A 14,032-nucleotide genomic window follows, 5' to 3' on the forward strand; every position below is an offset into this window, starting at 1 on the left:
CCTTTCAAGGTCATTCGAGGTAACTTTAATACTCTATTAGGGGACGATAACTTTAGTGACACGCTTCAGCGTGCTCGTTGCGTCAGCATATGTCTAAAGATTAACAAGGAAAAACCGGATGTATAAGCTGATAGTTGTTAGAACGCTGTAAGAGCATAGCTGAGATTGTACGACATGTCGGGTAATTGAACGCCGTCGGGATTTCAGAAATCATGCTGACGCTTATAACTCCCTTTAACTGTCTCAGAAAAGGCCTAGCTACGAATGTAAAAAAGCAAATTAGGGTCTGTGGTAGCTATTTGCTGTTGTGCCAACGTGAGTTAAGTGGTAAGGTGCAGTAGAGAAGCATTTTTGTTTAGCAAAATACGTTTGGGAGAATGCACTATAAGAAGTATTCTTGTTTTCTATTTGTCTCGTGGACTTCCAGTTAAGCAAACGTTGTCCTCAGAGATGCGCGCATTCTTTTTTGGCAGAAACAATTAACGAATGTAAACCCGCGACCTTGTCCAACGCATAGACGTACAACGAACGAAGCAGTTAACTCTGATAGGAAAAACTAAACCGCCACATTTCTTACGTGCTCTTGCTCGAGCCTTCTTAATGCGACACCAACGAGTAACTATCTTCTACCTCGGCACTAGGCACGACTTCTCACTTGAACACATCAGTCTCTCTAGCTACTGCACTGGGTAGACGTCGAATCACGAAGGAGAATGATGATCCTGAACAGATTGTAAACCTTTGGTGTTTCAGTTAAGCTCGAAGTGCTTACGGCAACTGGGAACCCCTTAGCCGTAGATTTTCTAGCATATAGGTTGCCAAACTGACATGCATATTTCCCGTCATCCTCACAGTACGCGATTCCGAAATGCATTTGGCGTTGTAAGAGAGTGTTGGGAGTACTCCTGCGCGGTCATGTGCGTTTGAGTATGGAGTCTGATGGCCAGTATTTCTGCTGTCTATAAGTAAATTGTGGCGGCGGTTACGTTCCTGGTGATAACCCCGAGCTCAAACTGTCACCCCCTGTTACCAGTCGTTCGTTGGTGCTGCGATGTTTCTGATCTTGGCGTTCGCCATCTATGTCTTGGATTCCTTGCTGCGCAAGACAACGACATGTTTGGGCCCAATGTCTCTTCCACGACACGGGATCCGGGACAGCGTCCTTTTTATCGCAGCTGGGTGTGGTCAATGTCCTGAACAGCACATCCATGCACACCGATTTCGCCTCCCTGGCTCGCTACTTAAAAATATCTCGCCTCATTGACGCAAGCTTACGGCCGCCGAATATAAGACTTGTTCCAACAGACTTTGTAGTCAGTGGATAAAACAGTCAGGAATTTAGTCTTACTGGCTTTTTTATCACTGCCTGTCCCAGGCAGCTGCTTAGAGAGCACCTTCTTTGAATTTCAATAATAAGGCATAAGTGCTCATTCAATTGGATGCCACTGAGTGAATAGCACTTAGTGGTTGAAACTGACTTGCGTCTTCACTCTGTGCCGCAACCTCTGAAATTAATTGGGTTGTCTTGAGGCAGGGAAAGGCGGTAATCTGTGTACTTTCAGTGTGCATCTTTCAATGTATGCGAACAGCTTCAAATTCTTTATATCAACTGCTCGCCATGAATGCCAATTTCCTTAGCGTGTCCACTCAGCTCGCGGAACAGCTGCCATAACAGTAGCCTTGAGCTGGTCAAATGTTTTGGTGAATCTCCCAAGGTGGAGTAGATTGGTTATAAGGGAGCAATTACTCACTGACATCCACGCAAGCGCAGCCATACGGCTACGCAGGAAATTGTACTGCTTTCTCGGAAGCTGTCAATTTGTAATTACCCCCTTACTAGTTGCCTTGAGCGTTCGCTTGGGCGGTTTCGGCAACAATCTGCAAATCTATGTTTTCCCACTGTTATTCGTTTTTTTCCTCCTCTCATATAATATTAAGGTCAAAAATGAATCCCTCAGCTACAGGAATACATCTGCCAACAAGGTGCACCCACGGATAAGTAGTGCCAAATCTAGATCCCAGGCTGATGCGGTTCACCGTAATGATGATGCGAGGTGACCTTTGATCAGCCTGCTAGCGGTCTGTACAAAGCTGTACCGAGGACAACAACACTGCCACGTACTGTAACTTCTGTTTTCATCTAACAGTTAAGAAACAAAGCCCCAGTGAATGTTAATGATTCGCAGTGCCAGTGCAAGCACTGCGGAAGAAAACCCTCACCCACAAGCAAATAACGATCATTGTTTAGTTCTTTTTGTGGAGCAACAACAGCACGGCCACAGGGCGCAATGGCCAACAACTTTTGTTCTACACGAGTTGAATTCAGAGACCTTTCCTTTTAAGCATACCACTCCAGCGAAGGCGAGCATTGGGCCCGATTGGAAAACGGGTGCGTGGCCTGCGGCACTCGGAATCGAACCCTGCACCTCCCGCATACGAGGCGGAAGCTCATGCCACACTCACGAATCAAATTTGTTTCTGCTTCTGCATGCATCTTGAATGAGTTTTAGTCTCCTCATTCGTCTAGCTTTTCAGTGCATGCATAACAACAAAAAGTGCACTTTTCACATATTACTTGAAAGTACTATTCGCGAGAAAATTCGGTGTTGCATTTCATGTTAGTTGTATCCCTACGCTTTCATCAGTTTAGCGCGCCATAACTAAATGTCGAGAAAATTCGCTGAGCGCAGTTAAAATCGCCAGCGTGACGTAGATTTGCCTCACATTTAGTCTTGTGACAAGGCGTGTTTGAAACCTGACAACGCGCATGTGTCGATTCTTAATGTGTGCATGTGTGTTTTCGCGCGTGTTCATGGAGAAGTTTTTCTTAATTTATGAAATTGACGCTTCTTTCTTTCAATCATGCATTGTCCCGCTGTCGTGCAACCGGTTTTCGTTCAGGTCAGTGCTTCCTAAGCAAAGCGTCTACAGAGCTTGCAGAGTGCACAATAAAAGTGTAAGTCCACTACTAACTAGTAGATACGTAATTTAAGAGAACACGTTGTTGGACGAGTCGGTCATTCATTGTAACATGGGTAATTGCGAACACACGAACAAGGACGTGCGTACCTTCATGTAATTTCATGCGTGTGCGCAGTTACCTGTGATAGTAAATATGTGCTGACCGGGACCTCCCAATTGTGATTAAAAATTGCTATTAAATAAACAGGGCTGCAATTTTTCACCTGCCACGCTAGAAATAAAGGACTGATTACGTCTATAACGCCGGAGTTTCCACTTCCAATTTGCAGTTCTAATAAATGTAGCAAGAGCTATAAAATCTCGGTAATTTCAAAAATTTTACAGCAGAAAAAAGTTTCAAACTTGGAAGGCCTGCTTCCGTGTGCACTTTTATTGAAATTTTAAAAAAGTTGCAATCATTGGCCAAGGCGAGACGCTTTTTATACTCCTAGACTGCCAAGGCGAGACGCTTTTTATACTATTCATGCGGATTCCTTGACCAAAGAAAAATATTCAGTCAGAGACTGATTTTTTTTCTCCTACAACACCCCGCCTTTTCCTCGGCTTCTGATTGTGTGCATGGACTCTTGTTCGCCGCAGCACATTTCTGAAGGGATTCTATGTAATCAAAGTAAGCACCACCACACGTGACCTGACAAGAAACCGCAGCTTTGTCAAAGCTCTGAAGTCTGAAGCGATCGGGCTAGCCTGAAGTGGGCATGCATGTTTGCACTTGCCTTAAGTCCCGAGGAACACCTGTGTCGTAGATTATGCAGGAGCCCCCGGAAGACACGTGTTCCTATTTTCATAAAATATGGCCCTGAGCCAAGTTGCGCAGACTTCCATTTTAGAGAAATATTTGAAACATGCCGAAAAGAGTAGCAGTCAATCACAAAACTGCGTGTCATCGGCAACCCGAAGAAACAGGGCGGATGTTCAGGCACAGCCCAAGGCCCGTTCCGCAAAGATGAAAGATTGTGTAACAGTGAGAGCAACAGCTGTTCTGGACCGCCAGAACTGGGAGCGTTCTTTGACGCCGTCAAGGCTCCAAACGTGGTAAACATTCAGACCATCCATCTGTATGTTTTTCCTGGAAAGCGCGCATAAAATGCGAAGCACACTTGCGAGCAGCCTTTTCCACCACAACGCGAGAAAAAACTAGGGCCATGTGCTTTACTTAGACTCAAGGCTGTTCGCTTTCTAACTTCGCATTTGCATGCTATTGCTTGAGGCTGCCTGCTTCAGTCCGGCTAGCATGAACGTGCGCGGTGGTATAAGCGGCCGGCGTAGCCGTAGACTGCATACGTTGCGTTCGCTGATGCATGTTATCTGACCGACGGTGCAAGATGAGCATTGGAATTTTATTTTGTCTCCTGCATACGCGTACCTGGGTGCAAGATGGATAGGCTGGAGCATCCAGAGGATGTTGTAAGTCAACAGGAGATTAGGAGTTATGAAAACCTTAGCACGCCGAACTGTCGTTTGAAACATCAGATAGCCACTTGATACTGTGAAATATCACATAGCCGCCAACGCCATTAGGTTTCTCTTTACACCAAGCAGCCTTTCTGGAACGGCCCTTGTTATATGCAGAGAATATCCGCTTTCCTGAAATCATCTATACTCAAAGTGTAACTCAAAGTGTTTCTTTGTGACGTTCCTGGGAATGTGTGTTCTATACCGGAGATGGAAAGTTTCTGTGTGACGATTATTACGTGCTCTAGTATTTTTCTCGTTGAATAGGAACCATGTGTTGTGTTATGGATTAAGAAGCAGAGAATAAAGATTGTTGTTGTTCACTCCCGGCTCTTTATTCCTGTTCGAGGAGTTCTTATTACTTGCGATAATGAAGTACATGAGAACGTCAGAACATCAAGAAAAGGTACTGCGAGCACGCAGCGTTGTTTATTGGCCGCTTCACGCTTCTGTTAACAAGTAAACGTACTTACAGATGAAATAACGGCGTGTTTATTTAGTCTTTTGTGGTGCAGCACATTTCCAACATCCGAAACAAACCAAAGGTGGCCGAACAAGAACATACAAAGAACTGTCACTTCAGTTGAGGTAGCCAACAACGAGTCACCTTTGCAGGCTCGTCACGTATATCGAGCCTATACGTAATTGGCCAGCGAATATTTTCTTCGCGGGCCGACCTTCCGATAAACTACGAAGCAAATTCTTGGGAAAAAAAATTGCCAGTCACATGCGCTTCTGCAGAGTTCCTAGTAACTTCATCCCCAAACGCCTTCAGTGCTATTCCACGTGGGAAATGTAAGTAACCATGCTGCATTTACCCATGCCAACGCATCTTTCAGTAGGTGTATGGTTGTCTGCCCACTTGCCCAGCTCACCCGTTACGCGTTTCTGTCTGGCGGTTCTCTACCGACCATAATGGCAGTGACAGCAAAGAGAGACGTTGGTGAAAGTCCTCGACTTATCGCGCTCGCGGGTGGACCACCAATGATACTGTTGAAATTGCATCCGCTGCTGAAAATAAAGAGCGATTTAAGGCGCACTTCCGCTTGGTGTGCGGGAGAGTGCATAATCAGTAATCTTACTGGCGTTTTACCACCGCGCACAATTATTCGTAAGTGTGCCTTTGAACTATATCTGGAAGATATAACGTTGTTAAATATTTGTGGAATGCTTCCTGTCGGCCAGAATAGCAGGACATGGGAATTCGAGCCAGTACAATTTCCAAGCCTACATTTTTCTCTGCCTTCTTGAACATTCAACAGCCCTTCTTTACGAGGAGTGTAAGTTTGCAATCGTATGAAGCCATGCCACCCAACAGCCTGGCTTTAAATATACCATTTCCGAGCAGCTTCGTAGACTGAGGAACGGCCGGGGACTGGCAGTCTCGCGTCTACATGTACATATTAACTGCAGGTAAGACAGAGGTGTAATCGCAACCTGCGCGCGTGTGTCTGTGTGCCCGTGTGTCTGACACGTGTTCGCTGGTCGATAGCGGGAAACTAGCATCTCCTTTCTTTTATGCCACCAACTGAATTTCAGGCAGAACAGAGAGGGGGTGCTAGCCTGCAGCCCAGCAAGCCACGCCTGTGATCTGGCCACAGTTCACACCTACCTATATGTTCCTCCGAGACTTTTTAATCTGGACGTTCGGAGAGGAAGAAGAGGTCGGCAGAAATGCAGGATGAACGTAAGGCAGCAAACTTCGGGCAAAAAAAAAGAGAAAATAGTGCGCTACTAAACCTGTGGGTGCTAATGGGCGCCTAACGTCTCTGCTCGCCCAAAGATCTGCTTCCAGATAGACGCCGCATCACCTCTCCGCGCGAGACGAGCCTTCGTCGTCATGCCACGGACACGAAGGAGCAAGAGCGCGCACGATCTGCGTGGGACGAAGGCCCGCGCTAATAGCCCGGAGTTTCTTCGCCCCGCCCCCCGACTCAATTAAAGGCCAATTTTAGACACCGTGAGATGTGCTAACACCCCAGCCACTGCGAATCACGTCCTTCCTCAAATCTCCGACGCTTTCTTTTCATTTAGTTCAGCCTTTTTCCCCCTTTCCTCTCCTGTACTTTTTTCTCACCTGGCTCATTTGCATGCGTCGCTGGAGGTATTAGTCTACTAATGAAGCCGCACCGCACTTCTGTGCTTCACTGCGTACTCTCTATTTCTCTTCCTTTCTGTCTCTCCTGCAATTTGGGTTCTTCGGACAACCTGCGGTGACCATAAATGAACGTGACCAGCTTGATTAAATTGTCCGCCACTAAGATCTCGCCTGAATTTGTTTACCAGATATCGATTTGAATAGAAGTGCTGCCGCGGGGAAGGTGTGCTGCTATTGCGCAGCTTTCCGGTCGGTTTTTCGCGTGTATCTGTTTAATTATACATTAAGCCTCAGCCGGACAGGGTATGCATTAATAAGGAAGATACTGCAGTCTATAGTTATTAAATAGAGAATTATGCAAAAATCAAAACCATCAATAACTATTTTCTCAGCGTCGCGAGATCCTACATGTATATTCTGAAAAAGTTTGTTTTCTCACAACTGGAGAACAAAAATTACGAAAGAACAAAGGCGGGAAAACCTGAGGGTGCTTGCCAACGTTTCGACAAGAGGAGAGGAGAGTCTTCGTCTGTATGTCGACAAGAGGAGTCGTTTCGGCAAGCGGACTTGCTTTTGTCTTCGACAAGTCCTCTTGTCAAAACGTTGGCAAGCACCCTCATGTGTTCCCTCCTTTCTTCACTTTGTGATTATAAAGAACCAACTGACCAACCTCTCCCTGCCATGAAAGAAAACAGAGATTAACACACCGTGGGAGATCCAGAAAGCGCACCTATATACACCACTAGTTCTACTGAAATCGCCGCCTAAACGCTTTATTCTTCTCAGAGCCCTCCAATGTGACTGCTTTGACGTAGACGCCTAGAACCAAGCTATAATGACTATTTGGGCAAGTGGGTATGGATCACGCAATAAATATGCAAGCAGACAAAGTGAACAAGGCGTACATCTTTTGGTCATCCTTAATAGTTATGGTGGTACAAACTATGCATTACATGCTATTGAGGACAAAAGCCACCAGGACGAACGGACTGCGATCTAGGCGCATAGTTGTTATGTCCGCCATCGAAATTCCGATTTCCCTATCACATGAGAGATCACGCGAATGCTCATCCAGAATTCGGCTCTCGAGCCAGCGGCTGCTAACAAAACTATGGGCTTTGGTTGCCGCCCACGCGTTCCGGAGGCTTTTGTCCCTGAAAGAACGGCTCATGAGCTCCGCTTGTGGACTCCATAAATATTGCTCTCAACATTCTTGCTTTTTTGTGATAACAAGAAACAATATATTTGTTCGAATGAACGCCCACCGACTCCTACATATATGCGTTCCTTTCGGTTACTTGCCTTCTGTTAGTGAAGGTTCAGCTATAGTTATATTCTTGTGTATACTAAACGGTTAATAAAATTCTCACAGCTCTTCATACACCGTAACTATAAAAGCGAGGGCGGCTATTATGTTCAAACCACACAGTGCAATGGGGATCATCGTGCGCTTAACCTGGAGATAGTCTAACGTTCGACGGAATACCGTCTGGTCAGGATGAAGCATAATAACAGGGTGAAGTTTGGGTCACTGACCAAGTCAAAAACAAACGAAAATGACGTTTCGGGTCCCGTACGGGACCCTTGTTCACAATAAGACTGTCAAAGAAGAAGGCGGGATTATATAGTCTTCAGGATTGTTCCTAATCTTTTTGCGTAGATATGATGAAGAGAGCCTTGATTCCTGTTCAAAGTATCTTTCGTCGTCTGGATGACTAATGATTCTAGATGCAGTCTGTTCAAATTATTTCTTTCTGTGGCTATAATCTCCGCCTCGTCCCAGGCTATCTCGTGGCCAGTGGTCTGCACGTGCTTGGCGATAGCGTTCTTTGATGCGCGATGGTTCCTTACGTCGCCTTGATGGTCTTTCATTCGTCGCTGGAAGTTCCCGGTTTCGCCGATATAGACGGATGTGCAGTCATGCACATCCGTCTACATCGGATGATATAAAATGACGTTTGTTTTTGACTTGGTCAGTGACCCAAATTTAACCTGGAGATGAATGAATGATTTGAATATGGGGGTTTTAACGCCCCGAAGCGACTCGGGCTATGAAGGACGCCTTAGTGGAGTGCTTCGGATTAAATAAACTACCTGGGGTTCTTTACCGTGGGCTGCTACAGCACAGCACGTGGGAGTTTTTTTGTATTTTGCCTGACCTTGGGATCAGCAGCCGAAAGCCAAAGGCACTAAGCCACCGCGGCGGGCTTCACCTGGAAGTGAGTACTATAAGCTAGAATATTAGTCTATCATTTCCTTCTCTAAGCCAGTAGTTGTATTTTGCTTTGCGTAATGTACAACGGTAAGTTAAATGCTTGTTATTACTACAAGGAACGGCTGGTCCCCCGTGTTGTGGCTAAGCAGAGCCATCATGTCTGACGAGTTGTCGGCTTCGTGCCGTTGGTAGCTCGTGCTACATGAAAGCAAAAGGGCATTAAATATATACTGTTGTCTTTGATGTCAAGGGCAAAGCAGGCCGAACAACTATGTGCTCTTTCCCTCTTTCTAAGATACAAATTGGTATTGAAAAAAGGAGCGCTGTGCAATTTCTGGGCTAAGTGTTAAACCGTTTTAGTTAAGACGTCTCGCAATGGTTCGAATATTGCTTCAATAGGACTGGCTTCAGCAACAGAGACCGGAAGACGTTACAAGAAAGACCTGTCATTTTCACATGCTGAATCTACATGCACTCCTTCCTACAATCAAGCTACGAAAATCCAGTGACGACGTGTCGGTTTTTTTTTATATGACCCAACCAATGCGAGGGCCCAGCATAAAGGTTCACTGGCTCGTGCTGCGTCCCTTAACACCGTCCGAGCCGGACGACATAGCAGACCCATTGTTGAGATTGTCCACGCACTATCTCAAGTCGCGCGGCCAGTTCTAGATATTGCACGCACACGTTGCATAGGAATCCGACAAGGCGAAAAAAAAGAGTGCACCGTATCAACCAACCAACATCGCCGCCGGCACATCAGCACGAATGTTGATACCATGCCTGCCATCTTTAACAAAATTCTATACCACTGCGTTTCAGCCGAAGCTAAACGTCCTTACAAACGCAACAAAGACCGCAGTTGGCCGCGTGATTGCACTCCTGTTATCACGCAAGGGTTACTGGAAGAAAATAAATAAAAATAAAATATAATAAGGTTCCAGCGACCACACATTAATTCACGAAAAATTTCGGTGCATCCTGCGCTAACGTCATAACGCCAACACTAAATTCATCTCATTTTACGAAAAAGGTGATTACACATCTTCGAATGTTGAGCTTAGCGATTTCTGCGATTCATTTCAATTTCAGGGCATAGAGGACACACAGTTGAATTAAACTGGAAAATTTTGAAAAAAAAATGCAAGCCCTAATCACAGAGTGCATCCCTGTTATGAAGACTCGTGACTGCTCTTGATTACCGTGGCTTACGCCAGCTCTTAAGCAGCTCAAAAACAAAGCAAAAAGATAATTCAAAGCTGCGAAATTAATTAACAGTTTACGCGCATAGCAGAGGTATCGTTCCCCATCAACAGGTTTTCAGCTTGCTACTAATAAAATCTGAGCGTTTCTTCTTTGCATCAACACTGCCATTATTAATCCGCAGCAACCCGAAACAGTTCTGGAGGATTATTAACCCGAAACGCTAGAGAGCATCTGTATCTCTAACTGAAAAGTCAGGAATTTGTTTATCTGGCTGCGATGTGACTGAGGTTCTAAATTGCACTTTCAGTGTAATGTTTACTCATGGAACCGGTACTATAGCCTCCCTCTCTATTCAATTTTACATCATTCGAGCAATGCTGATATCCCGTTTACACCTCACGGCATCACAAGCATTGTCTATTCTTTGAGCTTACGTCATCTGCAGGCATTGAAAGCATCAAGTCAAGGGGTCTGAAAAACACTAAATATGTAACTAGCAAAATTCTAGCACACATCTTTCAGCAGTATCTATGAAGTGGCACAGTCTCTCAAAACTGGAATGTAGGCAAGGTCGTTTCAGTCCAAAAGAAAGGCTCAGGTAACCCATATCGTCCCACCTCTTTCACAAGTGTGCGCTCAAAATTCATGGAACAGATACTTATTCTCATGCCATAAACATCTGACAAGCCATCAGCTTTTTTCACCCCAATCAGCACGGCTTTCAGAAAGGCCTGTCCCGCGACACTTCACTCCCATTGCTTCTAAGCGATATTAGTCCTAACTTGGACAAATGTCCCCGTTAGTGCACGCTTCCTCTATTTAGAAAAAAGCTTCTGATAATGTTCCCGACAAGCGACTCTTATTAAAACTTTCGGGAATAAACTTAAACACTTTTGTATTTTACTGGATCAAAGATTTTTCTCACTAATCGCTTGCAGCTTGTTTATGCCAATGATTATTCACCGAGCTTCGTTCCCATCGCTCCTGGTGTACACCAAGATGCAAATCTTGGCCATCTTCTTTTTCTTGTACATGTAATGACCTACCGAGCTGCGTCTGCTCTAATGTCCGTCTTCTTGCCGACGAGGGCGTTATCTACCCTATTGTCACTTTAGCTCTTCAGAACTGGCTAGAAAAAAGTCGAGGAATTGTGTCGCAATTGGTTAATCACTCTTAGTACTAACCAAACAGCCGCAATTACTTTCCACTGACTTCAGTGTCATCCTTTAAACTACTACTTACTGAAAGGGACGCATATTTCTTCAGTCTCCAGTTTGAAAAATATATAGATGTTCACATTTCCAGTAGTCTGAAATGGCTTCCTCACATCATAAATGTTTGTAACGGTGTGAACCGCACTCTTGGCTTCCTTCGACATAATTTAGGTCATTTGCTTTCCCACGTGAAGCAACTAGCATACGTGACCCTTGTGAGGCGTGAACTGGAGAACGAATGCGCATGATGGGAACCGCAACACCATAACCTAATCGCTACCATTGAATCGACTGGAAACCATGCAGCCAGGTTTATCTCTTCTGCTTACTCTCGCGATACAAGCATCCTTAATCTAAAACTTGAAACCGGTCATCCAAGCGTCCGAGCTCGCCGCAAAATATCTAGACCCTGCTTGTTTCATGAATTCTATCATGCCTTATCCCCTAGAATCGCAGTCCTCATGCCAATCCCCTCGACCTCCATCCACATCTCCGATAACGCGGTGGCTTATCCACCACATGGCCGAACGACGACCTTTATCAGATGCCTTTTTAAAGGGCAGCCATCGACTGGAACTATCTTCCCCCGCTGACGCCATCTTTTGACCCTAACGTAAGCCATTTCAAAACCGTCATCGAACAATTTTTCGTCCGTAAGCACCAATCCGATGGGTACCAACCCTGAGCAAAATCGTCCGTTGTCTGTTCGCTTGGCGCGAGCGCTCCGTCCCGCAGCACTGCCCGCTCTTCGTCGTATTCTACGCAACGAAAATCCGTGCTTTTGCACTGATTCGAATGTAGCGAACATTCTCTGTAGTTCTTCTGTTAATTAGGTCTATGCCACCTCTATCTAAAATCCCGCAAGATCACACCGTGCTCACCGTCTAGCAAAAACCAATCACTCGCCTTGAGTATTCTTTAAGCCCGAAGTAGAAGCCTGGGCGAGCTGGCAGGTGCTCATTCTAAAACAGCGCAAAACAAGGCAAGGACGAAGGAAACGCACAACATGAGCACTGACTTACAACTGAAGTTTATTGAGAAGAACGTGCACTATGTATAGGAAGAAAGTGGCAGATGTAATCAGAAGCAGTCGACGTCATGAGGTGCAAAGGGCCATAAAAGCGATAAAAAGAGTAAGAGGGTGGTAAGAATAAAACACGATGAAATCTCAAAAGAGGTGGTAAAAGTGAACAAAGCTCAATGATTGACTACGTAGCGGATAATGTCACATGGTGTAAAGGGTCATAAAAACGATAAAATACATCTATAACAAAGAAAAACCGACAAAACCTAAAAAGTGAATGGCATATGAAGGTGGCAAGGTTTTTCTGATGACTGCAATAACCGTAACATTAAAATCAATAACACGATGACATGATTGAGTTTAGCATGCGCGAACAGCAAATTGAACAAATTCTTCTAAGAAGGCAAGTTCACTCCTATCCAATACACACTGACGCACTTACACAAAGGGGAAGAGGTAATCAAAGAGCACATATCCTCACGAAGGTATCTTTTTTTTTCCCAAAAGGAACTTCATTTCTTTGTCTGATAAAAGCACAGACGGCGCACTGACACAGGAGTGTTTATTAAATTTTATGATAAAGGCTTCAATCACTTCACTAGTTGATCAGCGTGGCGGCCTATGACTCTGCATTGTGCGAATTCTGGTCAGCAGGCGCTGCAGTTTTCTACATGGGCTGCTATATGTCCTTTCTACCCTTTTTGCACATCTTTGTTATGTTAACGCAAACGGTCATTAATGCACCTTCCCGTCTGTCCAATGTATTTCTCACCGCATGTTTGCAATCTGCAATCACATCTGCAATCGTGCTAACCCTTCTCCCAGGACAGCAAGAACATGCAGGACTAGTTATCAGAAACAATTCGTCCCATGAGAAAAGGAAGTGATTTCTTCAATCCCCTTAACATGCGATGACAAATACATTGGACAGACGGACAGGTGCATTAATGACCGTTTGCGTGAGCATAACAAAGATGTGCAAAAAGGGGAAAAAGGACATATAGCAGCCCATATAGAAAACTGCAGCGCCTGCTGGCCAGAATTCGAACAATGCAGAGTCATAGGCCGCCACGCTGATCAACTAGGGAAGTGATTGAAGCCTTTAACATAAATTTTAATAAACACACATGTGTTAGTGCGCCGTCTGCGCTTTTAGCAGACAAAGAAATGAAGTTCCTTTCGAAAAAAAAGGATACCTTCCTTTCTTCTTTCACTCCCTCCGTTATCCCTTCCCTTACGGCGCGGTTCAGGTGTCCAACGATATATGAGACAGATACTGCGCCATTTCCTTTCCCCCCAAAACCAATTATTATTATTATTATTATTATTATTATTATTATTATTATTATTATTATTATTATTATTATTATTATTATTATTATTATTATTATTATTATTATTGAGGATATGTGCTCTTCGATTACCTCTTCCCCTTTGAGCAAGTGTGTCAGTGTGTATTGGATAGGAGTATACTTGCCTTCTTAGAAGAATATGTTAATGCCAAATTCAATCATGTCAGCGTTTTATTAATTTTAATGTTAAAGTTATTGCAGTCGTCAGCAAAGCCTTGTCACCTTCATACCCATTCACTTTTTAGATTTTATCGGTTTTTCTTTGTTACATAGGTATTTTTCGTTTTTATGACTCTACACCATGTGACATTATCCGCTACGTATACCAACCATTGTGCTGTGTTCATTTCTACCATCTCTTTTGAGATTTTATCATGTTTTATCCTTACCACCCTCTTACGCTTTTATCGCTTTTATGGCCCTTTACACCTTATGACGTCGACTGCTAATGATTACATCTGCCACTTTCTCCCTATATATTGTGCA

The sequence above is a fragment of the Amblyomma americanum genome, chromosome 4 (assembly GCF_052857255.1).
Source record: "Amblyomma americanum isolate KBUSLIRL-KWMA chromosome 4, ASM5285725v1, whole genome shotgun sequence".
NCBI lineage: Eukaryota > Metazoa > Arthropoda > Arachnida > Ixodida > Ixodidae > Amblyomma > Amblyomma americanum.